This window comes from Salmo trutta, chromosome 17 (assembly GCF_901001165.1).
Source record: "Salmo trutta chromosome 17, fSalTru1.1, whole genome shotgun sequence".
Taxonomy (NCBI): Eukaryota; Metazoa; Chordata; class Actinopteri; order Salmoniformes; family Salmonidae; genus Salmo; species Salmo trutta.
In genome coordinates this window covers 52,913,366-52,926,893 of record NC_042973.1, presented here as the reverse complement: position 1 = coordinate 52,926,893, position 13,528 = coordinate 52,913,366, and the positions used below count along the sequence as shown (strand labels likewise).

General features: G+C 39.9%; 1 protein-coding gene and 1 long non-coding RNA gene across 9 annotated transcripts in view; one reads left to right on the top strand and one right to left on the bottom strand.

Annotated features, from left to right (window-relative positions):
• The window catches only part of LOC115152405 (membrane-associated guanylate kinase, WW and PDZ domain-containing protein 2), a 325,515-nt gene that overhangs the window by 245,717 nt on the left and 66,270 nt on the right, over window positions 1-13,528 (bottom strand). The window lies entirely within an intron of this gene.
• LOC115152407 (uncharacterized) lies at window positions 3,022-7,380 on the top strand. The gene is made up of 5 exons (XR_003867477.1): window positions 3,022-3,243; window positions 6,126-6,267; window positions 6,482-6,708; window positions 6,809-6,995; window positions 7,301-7,380. It is a non-coding gene; the product is annotated as an uncharacterized LOC115152407 (long non-coding RNA).

The following is a 13,528-nucleotide window of genomic DNA, read 5'->3' as shown; positions in this document are numbered from 1 at the left end:
GTCTATGTCACATGGATATTGCTTTAAATCAAATACATTTTGATTGCATCTACATGGAGTGAATGTAAAACATATTTCCACTGAATGCAATTTAATTGCACTACCAAAATGTAATCTCATGGCTGCAATGCATAGCGTGTCACATCGTTACACGTGGTTATAAAAAATACAATGTTCTTGATTTACTAACAGTTATCTAGCTAACAGTTAGTAGGCTACAAGTTATTTGGCCAGCTAACGGTATAATACAAATTCGTGCTATATGGGCAAGCTTATCTGGAATTTCTGAACAGTTAGCTAGTTACCGTTAGCTACAGCTAATACAGCCAGCCCTGTAATGTTACAGTAACATGACCACCACATATATTGAAATACCATAATATCAAGATTGCACATGTACCTATGATAACTAAGTAGCTAGTGAGAATAATTTACTTGAGTCACATTTGGTATACAATGATGACATTGGATAACACTGTTATTAACGGTAAGCTAATTGTGTGAGTCTTCCTACCTAGCTACTATGATAAGGTTTTCTGTTAGCTAGCTAGCTAGGTAGCTTGCAAAGCAAGTCAGCAAACAATGTAAATATGCTAGCTACCATTGTAAGTTAGCTAGCTAAAATTATGACTGATTTTACCATTTCTGTAAAATGAAAATTCCAAAATTAACTTTACTGTTTGCTACAAGTAATCATGTTTTTGGGAAATGTCACTTTGTTAGCATACCTTGACCTACCTTTTACAATCACATTCACTGCATGGAGCAAAATGACTCGCTGAGGAAAAATTCTAATTCAAAGCTTGTGATTTTTCTATATAGACCAATGTTTTTATTTTTGGGGGGGAAACTGACAGGGGCAAAATAGTAATTAGCCTATAGGATGCATTATTTTTTTTTTTTAAAAAGGACCTGTAGGGGTAGCCTAACTTTTGGCCAATTAATACTTATTAGATGACAAGATACAAAATGAGAAAAGGGTCATTCCTCATTCATTTGATTTGAATCTGACATTTAAAAAAACACATAGGCTAAAAAGTTAGTGTCTAAAGGAAATATTGAATAACGAGAAACAGAATAATGGTTTGATTATTCAAATGTTGTGTTTTAGATTATCGGTTTCTATGCACCGTAAACTATGTTTGCCTATTCGTACCTTAACCCGAACCCGTCGGGAACCGACAATATAATTGTGGATAGGCTCCATAACATGCAACCGATCACCACAAGCTTTAGTGCCTACTACCATTAAAGAAAGCATGAATGTCCTTCGATATTCCATTATAGGCTTTTTGAATGGTAATCCAACTCAGAATTGTAAATCGGGAACTCTGGCCTCTTTCTAGAGCTAAGACCTGAAGTTCACTGACGTCATCATGATTCGACCTTGATTTTTTTCAGAGTTCCCAGTTGTCTTGAAAGCACCATAAATCCAGAGAATGCCAGACTTTGATGCCAAAATTTGCCCACGAAGGACCGCCGCGCCACCTTCCTGTTCAAGAGAGCACAGCACAACAAGGTAAGTCCAAAAATGTATTGTATGCTCCTGCATAAATTATGTAATATGCCAGGGAGATATGTATACTGTAGCTAAGAAAGTAATACTAAGCGTATGTTGTGTAGTGAGCTATTAGTAGCCAATGTGCATCACCTTAATCATTTGGCCTATTTTCCCCCCTTTATGTATCCTACGGTTCTGACTTGGTGTACAGGAAGAACACTGTAAGAACAGTCCATGTTCTGAATTCTGTCGCTGTACATTTCAAAAGTGCTAAACAAATAGTTATATTGACTACGTCCGTCCTAGCTCGCTCATTAATGTCTTAATCGAAATTACGGATTGCCTCTTATCCGCTTGTCGTCCCCTTATGCCATAGTTTGTACATCTCAATTGTTAGTAAAAACCACATTTGTTGAAGCAAGTCAGCCATATCAGCTGTGTTTTTTAAAAAGGCAGTAAATGAGGCTGAATGAACTCTTTCACTGCCAGACAAGGCTCTGCTGATAGCCAGGTGTAGCAGTGGTAAGGTGTTGGGACTGCTGTTGGAACTCTGCTGTTGGGACAGCTTTATGTAGGATCTAACAGTTTGTGGACACCATTTGTCACCGTTATAGTGCAATTAAGAAAATCTTTGTTTTCCCCACCAAGATTTACATGCTAAAATCACCACTGCAAATGATTTTCAATTTCGTGCTTTTACCGATACGTCACTGACTGATTGGATTACTATTGAACTGAGTTGAGTACCACGGTTCTTAAAAGAAACACCCTTTTCTAAAAACAACATTTCATGAAATAACTCTAAAAGTGTAAAATGTAGCCACTTATTTCCCTTTATAGTTTTTTCGCCTAAGCATGATCTAGTTACCACCTAGTACCCTAAACAAGACAAAGGTATAGGCATCTGTTAAACCCAAGTAACCTATAGCCTATTACATCCAAAGTAAACTTCTTAATAGAGCAAAACATGATGGGTATGATACATTTTGTGGCCAGCACTGAATTAAATACTTGTTATTATTAATCAGCTGGCACTCGTAGTTGCAGCCGCAGGCAGCCTCCACACACACACCAGGTCAAGTTGCTTAATTTGTTTGTGCTCATAACGCACCATGGCTGTTAGAAGAGTATGCATAGTCAAAAGTTGCATGGGGGAAATTTGATGTGTGTGTGTGTGCGTGTGTGTGTGTGTGTGTGTGTGTGTGTGTGTGTGTGTGTGTGTGTGTGTGTGTGTGTGTGTGTGTGTGTGTGTGTGTGTGTGTGTGTGTGTGTGTGTGATTTCTCATCAACAGGATCCACATTCATACACCATTTTGGATGAACAGGGTCTCTGCACTGTAGCCTATAGCATCCACTTGAACTACCCAGTTTTCCTACCGCACACATTCATTTTTCAAACTACACCAGGTAGCCTAAATAAAAATAAAACAAAAGAATAACGAAAGCTATATAAACATTTTAAATTGAAAAATTGGAACTCAGTTTATAGGCTAGACTGTTATTGAATTTAGCAAGTGGATCAGAAAATTGAGAAATTGAAACATCGAAAATAATATTATATTATCAATTTGAACAATCATATTAAATTATTGGATTGATAAGCATTCCATGCACCCTGTTCTGGCCAAACTCCAGAAATTCGAAAACTGCACCAGGTATTTTCCTGTTGTACATTTGGACCTTGGCTAGGTCAGTTTTATGGATCCGGACCAGATGTTGCAATAGATCCAACTTGTATCGCAGTAAGAAACATTTTTGCTATCTGGGTAATGTTTGGTATCTGATTAGCTTCATTATGACGTTAGAGAGTCCAGAAATGTATTAGAAAAGAGAACCATTTTAAAAACAACTGTGAACGAACAAGATGGATGCAAAAAAAAAGGGATTGCTTAAAACGAAAGTCCAATGCCCATAATATAGATTGCGAATGTGATTGTACAGTGTCTAAAACAGGACTGGCTTACAGTGGTGAGTTTTTACTGTTGAGCATGGTGTGACTTGCTAGCCTAATTAAAAAAAGTCATAGACAATTAGCCTAGCTTTTAACCTTTATGGCTCACTCAAATTAAGCTAATGGGCTAATTTGTAATTTGTTAGCACTTCTGATGATTTTATTCATTATATTAATTAATAACAATGTCACAAAAGTACATAAAGTTGTGACTGTTAGGCATAGTGTAGGCCTAGTTAGCTATGTGACTGTTAGGAGTAGTAACAGCTTGATTGTGTAAAAAAATACAACACCCGACAAAGCCTATACGATAGGCCTAACATGTATTTTCTACAATCATTTTAAATTTGTTAACCGATACGTCAGGTGTTTTTTTAGGTAAAAATATAAATAAAAAAACCTATAGGTTTTGTCAAAAGACACAGAAAACAAAGCATCTCTCTGTTCGCCATGGATGTATTTTCTACAGATCTCACAAACCTCTCAGGAAATGTCTGGAATTCATCTACAGGTAAAATATTGATTGTGATATGAAATCTTCACAGCTTAATACTGAGGCTAAAGTTCAGGAATAGCACAAGGTGGGTTATTTAGTTGAGGGACTGTAGGCCTAGTAGCATAAAGCGTTGAGCTACCACCTGGAATCTTGCTGGGGATATTGCAGCGAATTCTGGGGGTAGCCCCGACAGGGACTTGAACCCTGGTTCAGCGACTGTCAAGCCCATACCTTAATCATTACGCCAAGAGGTCTGAACCGCTTGTCGAGGTCGCTAGGTGTTGGGTTAAGGTCTTTGCATTACCCCCTTAGGGAGGGCGTCCCTCACGTGTACACACCTCTACGATGGCCTCATGGGCACCATCCCACTGAGTAAAGGTTCTGAATACTTAAGTAAATCTGATATTTCAGTTTCTTATTTTTTATATATTTGATAAAAATACTAAAAACCAGTTTTTGCTTTGTCATTATGGGGTATTTTGTGTAGATTGATGTCGGAAAAAACTATAATACATTTTAGAATAAGGCTGCAACGTGACAAAATGTGGAAAAAGTCAAGGGGTCTGAACACTTTTCGAACTTTCACAACTAAAGTGGACAAATAACTTCTTAAAATTAAGCACATTAATCCGCTTTACAATGGGTGTAGAGACTAACTGGCATACCAAAGCAGCGCGTGAGTTTCAAGTTTGGGGAAGAACATTTTCACCATAAAAATGCACCTTTATCATAAAAGCATTATATTCATAATAGCAACTGTGGTCACCTTTGATAATGGTGTTTTCCCACTAACAGAACATTTGCGCTTATAGCCTACTGCCATGTGCGCATTGCTGCCCTTATGTGAAGAAATATCCTAATAGTTTATCATCATTTTAAGCTAAATCTGTTGCGTCAGCCTCATTGCATAAAAAAGTTTTTGGGATGCTAGTGGTTGTATTCATTTGGGATTTATCATATCCCACAACTGTCCCAGACTATGTTTGGAATATTTATTTCTCACACAGAATAGGTAACTTTTGTACTATGGGCTATAGAATATTGGCATAGGCTAGTGCGTTTTGCTGTTCCTTTGTCCTACTCATCTTGTAGGCTGACAAAAAGTAAATGTGGACAGTTCTTCCAATATCTTCAATACGCACCACGGAATTGGATAAGGACGAGATGTGTCTGTCTTCACTTGTAGCCTGTGAGAAAGACCCGATCACGTGATGGGCAGAGAGAGCCATGTGAGATAGAGGTGCTTCTGACCACGCAGCACTCAGGGAGAAGGGAATCATAATTATTATATTAAGCCCAAGGGCACAACAGCCACTGCCCGCAAAAGGCATGGAATCTTTTAGAGGGCATTACGGCCACACAAAGAGGATGCCGCCGGAAAATTTTAAGCATTATCAAGTGCTTGTCAAATTGTGAATGAGAGACTGATGAAGTATGTACAGTCTTATTGGAAAAAAACACAGCAGAGCTCATGCCTTTCAAGCAACTTTTTTCAAATCATCATTAGAGTCGCATCATGCAGCCTTACAATGTATTAAAAATCAAAACATATAGCCCAACATTTGTAGAACAACTAAAGTCACATTAATAACTCTAAATGAAGCATATAGGAATACCTATTTCTTTGTTAACCGCTCAACACAGAATAGCCGCATGTGCGCACTCCCTCAAATCGTTTGGAGAAAATATCCTTTCTACTTTATACAGCTTTGTTCAACTTTATTCTTCATACTATAAAATAATGCCACAGAATTATAAACAAATCTTGTATGCTAAATTAACTAGTGTAGCCCACAGCCATATGACATAGCCAGATCAGGGTATCAAGTCAGAGTATGCTATTCTGTTCTTCTGAAATAGACTACATTTTCTTCATATGACGTTTCTTTAGACCTGTCTAAAATAAATAATGGATTTATTGTGAAGGTGTAGGCTATATTACATGGATTCATTAGACTTATAGAAATGTAGATGTTCCAAAGGTGCGCATCAGTGGCTTGTAGGCTGTGTGTGGAAGCCAGGGGATGCTAAATGTGTTTATGTTAATTACAGTGAGACCGACAGTAAGTTGCTTGACAATCACCGGCTGACGAAATTTCATGACCGCCACAGCCCTAGTCATGAAGGCGTTGACACCATGCGTCAAATAAAGTGTTACCTATATTCCTTGTCCTAAGGTGGAATGTATACAACAGTCCCGATAACAGCTGAAAACTCCCTCGGGAGGTAGAAGGGTCAGCATTTGACCATCGGGTATTCCAAGATGGGTGTACAATCAGTCAAGACTTCCACTGCGCTTGAGTCAGCACAATTGGTGGTGTATGTGGTTTTCATCTCTTTTAAGGTTTACATGTATAAAGACACACTATTGAACTTTTACTGGAAACCATTTCACTGTGCTTAATTTGTCACTAGGTATGTTGGCCTACTTTATTTGTGCAATATTTAACAGCTGATTAGTATATTTGTTGTTTACTGTTTACAATTGGCAAAGACCTAGACTACTACTAAAATACATAATCTTTTCCCACAGATTCACATTTCATGACAAGCCCAGGCTGCAGCAGTGGGTTGCAAATGTCAGGCGGATTAATTGGAAACCAACCCAAACACAATCTCATCTGTGCACATCACTTTGAAGATGAGTGTTTTTGGCCTACCATGTTTTTGGCCTACCTGTGCCTACCATTTTCTCCTTCCATGATTGTCTTCAAAAGCGGTCACAGTAGATACAGACAAAGGAATACAGTAGGTACAGAGGTTAGTGGCAACGTTGATCATGTGAAAGCGTCTGCTGCACATGATCACACCTACTGTGTAAGTAATGTCACTTCTCCTCTCCTCTGTCACTGCTCTACAGCATGTGGACATTGCAGCCCTCCTGATCAAGTTCAACACGTGTGAATGCTACAGACAAGCGGGCCTTCATTCCACTCCATGAGGCAGCTTGGAAGGGTTGTACTCAGTTGTGTGCTCTACTGATGGCCCACGAAGCTGACCCTACAATGAAGAAGAAGTAGGGACAGACCGCACTTGACCTGGCCACGGTAAGCATCCTTCCTCTGCTACGGTTAACAGTAGATAGCATGAAGATGTCAAATGAAATGCTCAGTATTCACTGAAGATTCTTAACATAAACAAGAGACCCCTTATGTTCTTTGCTCAGAATGGTAGACATGGTGAATGTATGCATGTGTATTATCTTTATAGTTGCACAACTAAGTGTCTGACTTACAATGATGTAGTCTGCTCACTTCAATGATCCCATCGGATATATTTTTACAGGCATGCCTGGGGAAACTCTTCATCACCCATTAACTCTGCTTCTGACCACATCCTCCTCCTTTCTCAGGCTGATGATATGTGTGCCCTGTTGATGGACACTATGTCCCCAGACGCAGAGAAGAGGGATCACCAGCTCAGCTCATCAAACTGTCCAATCTCTGGAGGGGATTTGTCCCATTTGTTACCCAGCAGAACAGATTCATGTTTGAATGCATGAATCCTTAAACTATTGTATTTTAACATTTTGTGTGTATTTTCTTTAAGCTGGCAGGTTAGTGGGGACTGTTTTGAGGTTCAAAACAGTTGCATTGTGTTTTCTTATCACCTCATAATTAGTTATTAGATATTGCATATGAAAAGATTAGCTGTGGAATTTTCCACTCTATTACAATATTATTGTTTTTATAACTCTCCAACAAATCTAATCATATCCTGTATTCATGTAATGGGGAGGGGCTCCTCCACCAATAAATCAAAGCTGCAATGTTAAACGTCAAACTCCATTATCTTATTAGCTGAGGTGAACTGATAGACAGTAGACCAGCAGCAGTCAGTATGTAACCTGACCACTGGAGGTCTTGACGTTATTTGTGCAGAACAAAAAGAAAACAAGTAAGAGGCCAGTATAAGCAGAAAACTATTTACAGATAACATATACAAAATAATACATATTAGTAAGAGCAGATGTGCCTATAGTTTACATAAGTATTGCATAAGCTTCCACATTTGTAAGGGCTTCTTTATCTTGTCATTCTTACTCTGTAGCAACAATTGCTGTTTTTGATTAGCAGAACTGAATTAAAGTACCTCATGCTGTACTCAGTCAAAACAGTCAAAGAGATCTCTTGGCAGGAGTTAGAAAGGATGGACCCCCTACAGTCACAGCAAACAGTATATCACTCCTAATATGATGGCGCCGACAGAGAGGGTAGCCTCGCTTCTAGTCCTTAGGAAACTACGAAGTATTTTTTTTATGTATTATTTCTTACATTATTAGCCCAGAAAATCTTAAGTGTTATTACATACAGCCAGGAATAACTATTGGATATCAGAGCGACGTCAACTTTACCAACATTACGACCAGGAATACGACTTTCCCGAAGTGGATCCTTTGTTCGCACCACCAACCAGGGCTTTGGATCTAATTCCAGAGGCCGACCCAAAACAACGTCGCCGCAGGAGAGGTAGACGGAGCGGCCTCCTGGTCAGACTTAGGAGGCGTGCACACCACCCACCGCTCCCGAGCATATTACTCGCCAATGTCCAGTCTCTAGATAACAAGGTAGACGAAATTAGGGCAAGGATTGCTTTCCAGAGAGACATCAGAGATAGTGACATTCTCTGTTTCACGGAAATATGGCTCATTCGGGATATGTTGTCGGAGTCGGTACAGCCACCGGGATCTGTTATGCGTCGCGCCGACAGAAATAAACCTCTCTGGGAAGAAGGGTGGGGGTGTATGATTCATGATTAACGATTCATGGTGTAATAGTAACAACATACAGTCATTTTGTTCACCTGACCTACAATTCCTCACAATCAAATGCCGTTCATATTAACTCCCAAGAGAATTCTCGTTGGTTATTGTCACAGCCGTGTATATCCCCCCTCAAGCCGATACCACGACAGCCCTCAAGGAACTTCACTGGAATCTATGCAAACTGGAAAACATATATTGTAGCTGGGGATTTTAAGAAAGCAAATTTGAGAACATGGCTAACGAGCATATTGATGGTAGCACTCGTGCATCACTGCTACTCTAACTTCCGCGATGCATACAAGGCCCTCCCCCTCCAAAGGGAGGCCTTTGGCAAATCTGACGACATTTTGCTCCTCCCTTCCTACAGGCAGACACTCAAACAGGATGTACCCGTGACAAGAACCATGCAACGCTGGTCTGACCAATCGTAATCCACGCTCAAGATTATTTTGATCACGCGGACTGAGAAATGTGCCGGGCAGTCTCAGAGAAAAATATCGATTCATACGCTGATTCGGTGAGTGAGTTTATACGGAAGTATATGGAGATGTTGTACCCACTGTGACTCACTGTGACTTAAAACCTACCCTAAACAGAAACCTTGAATAGATGGCGGCATTCACGTAAAACTTAAAGCGCGAACCACCTCATTTAACCATGGAAAGAAGACTAGGAATATGGCTGAATACAAACAGTTTAGTTATTCCCTCCGCAAGGCAAACAAACAAGCAAAATGTTGGCATAGGGACAAAGTGGAGTTGCAATTCAGTGGCTCAGACATGAGATGTATGTGGCAGGTTCTACATCCAATCACGGACTACAAAAAGAAAACTAGCCATGTCACGGACACCGACGTCCTGCTTCCAGAGAAACTAAACACCTTCTTTGCCCGCTTTGAGGTGCCAACAACTACCAAGGACTGTGGGCCCCCCCCCCTCTTCTTCTCCGGGGACGATATGAGAAAGACATTTAAACGTGTTAACCCTCGCAAGGCTGCCGGCTCAGACGGCATCCCTAGCCGCGTCCTCATGCCGCGTCCAGCATGTGCTGGCCAGCTTGCTGGTGTGTTTACAGACATATTCAATCGCTCCCTATACCAGTCTCCTGTCCCCACATGATTCAAGATGGCCACCATTGTTCCTGTACCCAAGAAGGCAAAGATAACTAAACGATGACCACCCTGTAGCACTCACTTCTGTCATCATGAAGTACATTGAGAGACTAGTCAAGGATCATATCACATCCACCTTACCGGCCACCCTAGACCCACTTCAATTTGCATACCTCCCCAACAGGTCCACAGACAATGCCATCGCACTGCACACTGCCCTATCCCATCTGGACAAGAGGAATGCCTATGTAAGAATACTCACACATATACCAGTGGCGGTCAGCCTTATTTCTATTACAGCATATTGGACAAATGTCATTCATATTCCATTCACCCAGTTCTTTTATTACATTTTTTTTATTTTACCAGGTAAGTTGACTGAGAACACATTCTCATTTACTGCAACGACCTGGGGAATAGTTACATGTAACATCGACAGGTTTAGGCTACTACATTATACATTTTCCCTATACCCATCATGAGGTTGATACAACCTAGCCTATGAATGAACGTTTACAGTGTCGGTGCACACAGGTCGAGAGAAAATGTTGAGGTGACAGACAGTGACACATTCCATACTGCCTTGCACATTCTTGCCTGTATCTAGCTGATCTAGTGTGTAATCATTAGTCCAACAGTTGCAAATGAGAGTTTATATTGGAGAAATTCAGGTATGTTTATCCCCGTTTCGTTCCGTTTGCTTACATTTAAGAAACGTTTTTCAACAGAATCAGAGGAATAAATCCACCCATGAAAGCACGTACAGACGGTTCACTTTCATAGCAGCCACGGTGTATTCCTTCTCACATCTATGCGCTACCCTTCTCTTACCTTTTCCCTTCGATTGTGGACTTCAATGCACAACACACCAAGCCAAACCATATCATAACCGCTACATACAGCCTACATCATTGTCACCATATTAACTAAAGTAACATCATAGTCAACATAGTTAATAGCACTAACACGCTAGTAAACCTGCTACAATCATGCAGTAAAGTTACAGTGTACAGTCAGTAAGCAGTTTAGCACTCACACCTGCGGACCCTGCTGGCAATAAATTAGTAAAACCAAAAGCTTACCTTAACTTGGAAGAGTTCCAGTGTTGTGTTGGATAATCATAGCCAGCTAGCTAACATAGCATCCCTCAGTTTGAGCAGGGTGTTTGAGTAGGCTAAACTAGCTAGGTGCGTTTGCTAGCAGTGAAACTAAAAAGTGAAATCTCTATCTATTCTCCTTCATTTTTGAAGAAATGAATGTGTTCAAAACTATTCAACTATTGTCTTTCTCTTTGAGTCAACTACTCACCACAATTTATGCACTTCAGTGCTAACTAGCTGTAGCTTATGCTTTCAGTATTAGATTCATTCTCTGATCCTTTGATGTTGCAAGAGCTCTGATAGGTTGGAGGACGTCCTCCAGAAGTTGTCATAATTACTGTGTAAGTCTATGGAAGGGGGTGAGAACCATGAGCCTCCTAGGTTTTATTTGGAAGTCAATGTAACCAGAGGAGGACGGAAGCTAGCTGTCCTCCGGCTACACCATGGTGCTACCCTACAGAGTGCTCGAGGCTACTGTAGACCTTCATTGCAAAACAATGTTTTAATAAATTATTTGGTAACTTTTTTATTGTTTTACAATTTGTATTTTTATGAAAATCACTGAGGAGGGTGGTCCTCCCCTTCCTCCTCTGAGGATCCTCCACTGACACACACACACACACACACACACACACACACACACACAAACAAACACACACACACACCAGGGCCGAATCCACAAATCATCACAGAGTAAAAAACGAATTCATACAATATTAGAACAACACTGCAACGTACAGTTGAAGTCAGAGGTTTACATACACATTCACCAAATAAGGTAAAACTCAGTTTTTCACAATTCCTGACATTTAACGCGAGCAAAAATTGCCTGTTTTAGGTCAGTTAGGATGACCACTTTATTTTAAGAATGTGAAATGTCAGAATAATAGTAGAGATGTATTTATTTCAGCTTTAATTCCTTTCATCACATTCCCAGTGGGTCAGAAGTTTACATACACTCAATTAGTATTTGGTAGCATTGCCTTTAAATTGTTTGACTCAAGTTAAACGTTTTGGGTAGCCTCCACAAGGTTCCCACATAAGTTGGGTGAATTTTGGCCCATTCCTTCTGGCAGAGCTGGTGTAACTGAATCAGGTTTGTAGGCCCCTTTGCTCGCACACCCTTTTTCAGTTCTGCCCACAAATGATCTATAAGATTGAGGTCAGGTCTGTGTGAAGTCCACTCCAATAGGATGACTTTGTTGTCCTTAACCTGTTAGGGTATAGGGGGCAGTATTTTCACGGCTGGATAAAAAAATGTACCCGATTTAATCTGGTTACTAATCCTACCCAGTAACTACAATATGCATATACTTATTATATATGGATAGAAAACACCCTAAAGTTTCTAAAACTGTTTGAATGGTGTCTGTGAGTATAACAGAACTCATTTGGCAGGCAAAACCCTGAGACAGATTCTGACAGGAAGTGGATACCTGATGTGTTGAATTGACTTTAAGCCTATACCATTGAAAAACAAAGGGGCTGAGGAATGTTTTGGCACTTCCTATTGCTTCCACAAGATGTCCCCAGCCTTTACAAAGTGTTTTGAGTCTTCTACAGTGAGATCTGACCGAAGAAGAACCTTGGAACGGTGATGGCCCATTAGACACCTGGCGTGCGAGTTCATGTTGGGTACTCTCATTCCGAAACGTTTTAAAAAAGAACCCAATGGTCCGCCTTGAATTTTATTCATGTTCTGGTTAAAAAAGGCCCTAATGATTTTTGCGATACAACGTTTGACATGTTTGAACGAACGTAAATATATTTTTTCCGTTCGTGAAGTGAAGTGAAGTCCGGCTGGCTTAGATCATGTGCTAACAACACGGACGTTTTTGGACATAAATGATGAGCTTTTTTGAACAAAACTACATTCGTTATGGACCTGGGATTCTTTGGAAGTGACATCTGATGAAGAGAATCAAAGGTAATGGATTATTTACATAGTATTTTCGATTTTAGATCTCTCCAACATGGCGGTTAGTCTGTATCGCAATGCATATTTTTCTGGCGCAGTGCTCAGATTATTGCAAAGTGTGATTTCCCAGTAAGGTTAATTTTAAATCTGGCAAGTCGATTGCGTTCAAGAGATGTAAATCTATAATTCTTTGAATGACAATATAATATTTTACCAATGTTTTGTAATATTAATTCATTATTTTGTTGTGATGACTTGACTGCCGGTATTGGAGGGAAACGATTTCCTGAACATCAACGCCATAGTAAAACGCTGTTTTTAGATATAAATATGAACTTGATAGAACTAAAAATGCATGCATTGTCTAACATAATGTCCTAGGAGTGTCATCTGATGGAGATTGTGAAAGGTTAGTGCATAATTTTAGCTGATTTTATGGTTTTGGTGACGCCTGTCTTTGAATCGACAATACATTACACACAGCTATTGTCAATGTACTCTCCTAACATAACCTAACTTTATGCTTTCCCCGTAAAACCTTTTTGAAATCGGACAACGTGGTTAGATTAAGGAGATGTTTATCTTTCAAAGGGTGTAAGTTAGTTGTATGTTTGAGAAATTTGAATTTTGACATTTATTTGGTTTCAAATTTGCCGCTCTTGAAATGCACCTGCTGTTGATAGGGT